This window comes from Haliotis rubra, unplaced genomic scaffold, assembly GCF_003918875.1.
Source record: "Haliotis rubra isolate DU_JTF1 unplaced genomic scaffold, ASM391887v1 Scf670, whole genome shotgun sequence".
Lineage (NCBI taxonomy): Eukaryota > Metazoa > Mollusca > Gastropoda > Lepetellida > Haliotidae > Haliotis > Haliotis rubra.
The window spans coordinates 211,498-216,521 of NW_025767380.1; the positions used below are offsets into that span (position 1 = coordinate 211,498).

The 5,024-nt window shown below is 38.2% G+C and overlaps 1 long non-coding RNA gene across 1 annotated transcript; it reads right to left on the reverse strand.

The window, feature by feature from the left end:
* Window positions 1-1,901: 1,901 nt before the first annotated feature.
* Window positions 1,902-4,018, reverse strand: LOC124257733. The gene is made up of 2 exons (XR_006893345.1): window positions 3,913-4,018; window positions 1,902-2,199 (listed from the first exon to the last, which is right to left on the reverse strand). It is a non-coding gene; the product is annotated as an uncharacterized LOC124257733 (long non-coding RNA).
* Window positions 4,019-5,024: the final 1,006 nt, after the last annotated feature.

A 5,024-nucleotide genomic window follows, 5' to 3' on the forward strand; every position in this document is an offset into this window, starting at 1 on the left:
CCTTGTATGAAGTTTTTGATAAGAATCATGCGATTGACGGTGAGAGATTCAAATACACGCACGTGCATTTGTTGACATAACTGCTCTCATGGGTCCAACTGAGGGTATTTCTGACGATCTTGCGGGCTTGTTATGGAGATTGTACGTGCACTTCGACCAATTTTAAGAAATGTAAATTATAATCGCTAAGAGTTTTAAAACAATAATATCGTATTTGTATGTAACTAATCAACCCTAATCTTTAACATTGGGCTTATATTTCATAGCTCTGGGGATATTTCAGTCTGACTGTTTTTTGGTCATTCATATTTTTTTCAGCGAATTCATTTGAAATTCTCCACCAGGGGTGTGACAGCAAGGTTACACGAGTGTTCAGTTTGAGAAATATTTTAAAGTCATTTTTGACTATCTGCTTTGGGATTTAATGTAGCTGAATTATTTTTTTTGTATATTCAATAAAACAATTCCCATTTGTGATAATTAAACCCTATTAAGAAAATTAACATAATTGCAAATATAAGGTGAACAGCTGGTAGTAATTACATTAGAATATGTTTTTAACAAATATGTGCTTCGGTGATTTTTAAAAACATTGGAATCAAACAGGGAAAGCGTTATCGTTCTTGTTTAAAGTAGTTCTGATGTTCATGCGCCAATATGAAATCCTTCCAGAGGGGCACGAGTCGCTATTCGGCTTGTCCCGGAATAACACGAGTTGGTCACGAATGCCAAGCAACATGTCAACACCATCAGTGCCAGCAGACCAGCACGCCAGTTAGAAAGGGTTTCACCGGAACAATCACTCGGACCCAAGACCCCTATCATAATAGTTCTAGACATAACTTTGTCCTACTGAAAGGTTTGTCTAACAGCTGTGTCCTTGATAGCTTAGGCTAGGATTTATCTTGAACATCTGTGGAATTCTTATTCCATGATAGTGGCATAAGTTGGCCATTCCAACCAAGGTTGAAAGAAAAGAAACCATGGCAACAAGACTGGATATGGAGTGCAACATACTACACTACTTGTTCCTGGTTTCATACAGATTTTAAATGGATTCCTGGGAATGGTTAATGGCATGGATGCTTAGAATATTGGTCTCCTCAGCATTAATGACGCCCAACTTAATTATACACACTGTTCTGATCCCAACTAGTGCGTGGTAAGGCAACCAAGTGGTAAAACGTTCACTTGTCACACCACAGACCTGGGTTCTATTCCCTGCATGGGTACAACATGTGAAGCCCATTTCTGGTGTCCCTCACTGTGTTATTGCTGGAATAGTGCCAAGACTTGTGTAAAACCAAACTCACTCACTCCCCATCGTGCGTCTGGTGTTTGCTTCTTTTTTGTTGTTTAATGCAACACTCAACAATATTCCAGCTATATGATGGTGGTCTTTAAATAATCAAATCTGGACCATACCATCCAATGATTGACATAAGCATTGATCTACACACAGGGCTCCAGATAATTTTTCAATATAGGAGTACTGGAAAAACTTAAGAGTACATTTAGAGTACTGAATGGAAATTAGTAATCAGTATTGGTGTGTTTCGTTTGGTACATGCACCACAACATTGCTACTCTTGTGTAAACAGGTCAATAAACAATAAAACAATACCTTTTCATATAAATACGTCTGTAAATGATTCGTACACCATTGCTGTGGTGCGTATCTGCTACGTTTTTAAAATTATTTCCTATCGTATCGTGCATATTTTTTATCCGTACATACACCGATACAGCCCTTATCTGGAGCCCTGTACACAGTTGTGATACGATGACACCCAATCCTGTTAGTCACCTCTTACGACAAGGATGGGTTGATAAAGACTAATTCTTACCCATATCTTCACAAGATGGATCTGGTGCGGTAAAAGACTTTCAACAGAACCTCAAAGACACACACAATGTCTTTATTCATCCTTGTGAAACTAAAACAACGACTGAACCAAGTATGGTGGAGACAGAGAGATCAACATCCTGGTACATGGAGACAAATGACCTAAATATTCAGCTGCTGTGGATGTCCAGTGCGGCAGCTATAAGATCAGGAGCCTTCACATTTTGTGTTTGTCTGGTAGTTTGACTTCTGAAATCCTGAGCAGCACACCGATTCCATCCCAGCATTCCTCTCACAGCATCGCCGCATGGCATTGATCACGGACACACACGCAGACTCAACGTACTTGTTAGCTGAAGGAAAAACGCAGGTTAAGTTGATCGTGTGACTTGTGATTGAAAATGTAAGAACTTAGCTACAAACGTGACAAATCAACCTTTCCAATATATGATGTTTTGGCCAGAAGAGCATAAGGCTGGCGGACTGATTCCCAGTCACTTGCTACCAAAAGAGAGTACTTCTTGTTTCTCTGCCTGGCCCTCGGCATTAAGGGAATCAAAATAGGACTGTTCTGTCTAAACAGTGTGTTTGAGTGAGTAGTATCAAATTGATCCATACTATACAGGGCTACAGATAAGGGGCGTACAGGCGTAATGTACGCCTCAAAATCAATAAAGTACGACATAATATAAGATTTCAAGCGTATCGTGTACGCACATAAATACCTTTGTACGTCTAACATTTAATTTCCGTGCGTATCGTGCAAATGGAAATCTATTTCGGATAAATACTTGTCAAGTTTCTTTTGCGAAACACGATTTGACACATAAGGAAACAGTAGGAATCACTTGCGTTGCCATGCAACGATATGCATCACTATTTTTCGATTGGCTAAAAACTACACTGTTCCTATTTATATCCAGTCGGACCTGACATTTCGCGCATCACACAGTCGCTCAGTTATTTCTCACGCATCTTCAAATACAAATACATGGTTGGAAACAGTGATCGATGAATCGTCCAGACAAACCACATCACCAACTCGCTCACACAAAAACATGTCAGTACTCCTTCAAAATTCTCAGTACACCTCCACTTGCAATATGATGTGTATGTACACTCACACCCCCAAAAGTTATCTGGAGCCCTGCTATAATAAATGAGTGAGTGAGTTTAGTTTTACGCCGCACTCAGCAATGTTCCACCTATATGGCAGCGGTCTGTAAATAATCGAGTCTGGACCAGACAATCCAGTGATCAATAGCATGAGCATCGATCTGCACAATTGGGAACCAATGACATGTGTCAACCAAGTCAGCGAGCCTGACCACCCGATCCCGTTAGTCGCCTCTTACGACAAGCATGGGTTACTGAAGGTTCAGTCTAACCCGGACCTTCACGGTTGCCATACTATAACAAACGTCACACACACATACATGCATTCAACTAGCTGTATAAAGGCAACAATCTCAAACAAAACATTAATTCCCATTTCACCTCATGTCAATGACTTTACCATACGAGTTCCTATTGGGATGAACTTGTTTCAGACTTAAGCGGCCTTCACACGGCAAACTAAAGTTTGACAACCCATGTGAAATTTGAGTTTAAGAGTGTGAACTTTTCAACAAATCGCCACCGACACCAATTTCAGAGTTGTAAAACTGTTGACGAGAAATAGGATCGGTCTCTATTCTCACAAACTTTTTCATCAAACTTTCCGTGTTGTCAAACTCGTGTTTGACATGTGAAGTGTCCTCGAAATTGTCACGTGACTGCACCGATAGACATTGGGCTCAAATGACACGAAAGTTTCACAACATGTGTTTGACGTGTGAAAATGAGTTTGACAACTTTTAAAACTAAATACATGTGTTGTCAAACTTCAGTTTGCCGTTTGAAGGCCACTTTACACTTCAAACACAGTAGCAAAGCAATCAATCAAGAATATTCCTTCAAGAATTAAGATGTGTTATGAACACCTCCTCTAATATTAATGAATGTAAATGTTATTTTCACATGTGCAAATTTGAACAATCTGTGTATTGTAGGTCAAACATAAATACCTTGCAAACATTTCTGAATTTCACAGGCTTCCTTCTGACAAGGGTCCCTCTTCCCAAGTTCAGGCATCAATGTTACCACGTCACTTGGATGTCAAACAGATCTTATCTAAATAGATATGCAAACTAAATATGATAATAAGGCCAAAAAAAATAAATGTTATGGTTCCGATTTCCTACATTTCAGAACTAGGGTAGGTAGGTAGGGTTTTGGGGTTTTTTTGCAAAATATTTTTACATTACTCGTGTGTCAGAAAATAAATTTAATTTATTATGTGGTGAGTAAAATTGTTAGGCTCGGCGGGAATATTTAGGGTCGGTCGGGAAATCGGAACCACAAGGTTTTTTTTTTTAGGCCTAAGGCCACACGTTTTTATTACTTGGTTCAGAGGCCCAGATAAGCTGCGTATCCGGGTAAAATACGCATCGAAAATTTCCAATTACACATTGAAAAATAATTATTGCGTACCAATAACGCATTTAAAATGTTAGATACGCAAAAAGTTTAAAACTAAACGCGTACGAAATATATTTATAAAAATTGCTTGCATAATGATAAAGACATCGATTGCTATCAAATTGTACTGTTAGTATAGGATGAGTGATTGTTTTATGAAATCATTTCCATTATATTTAACTTTGGTTTTGATTAGGTATGACATAAGGCAGGACAATACCTGCCTAGTAAACTTACTCAATGACATAATACTTAGGTGAGTAAAATGACTGAAATACGCACATATTTAAAAGCAGTGGGTAACAGGAAATATAATACCCACTCAACATTCATAATACCCACTCCAAAAAAATACAGTGGGTACAGTACCCACATGATCTAAATCTTATCTGGAGCTCTGCTTGGTTTACAGATTTTTTACAGCAATATTCCTGTCGGTAGGTGGTAAAAATACAAAAAATGCAATTTCAGATTTTTTTCCCCCTATAAATGTTAACTCAGCGATTATATTTGTTTCAATATATATAATTTTGTTTTGCAACGATGCTAAATTCATAACAGAAAGTTGATTTCAATAAAGGACACTACACAGACATATTCTTATCATTTTAATAGCAGACATAGTTGCATATAACAAATGAAGTAATAAATCACTTTT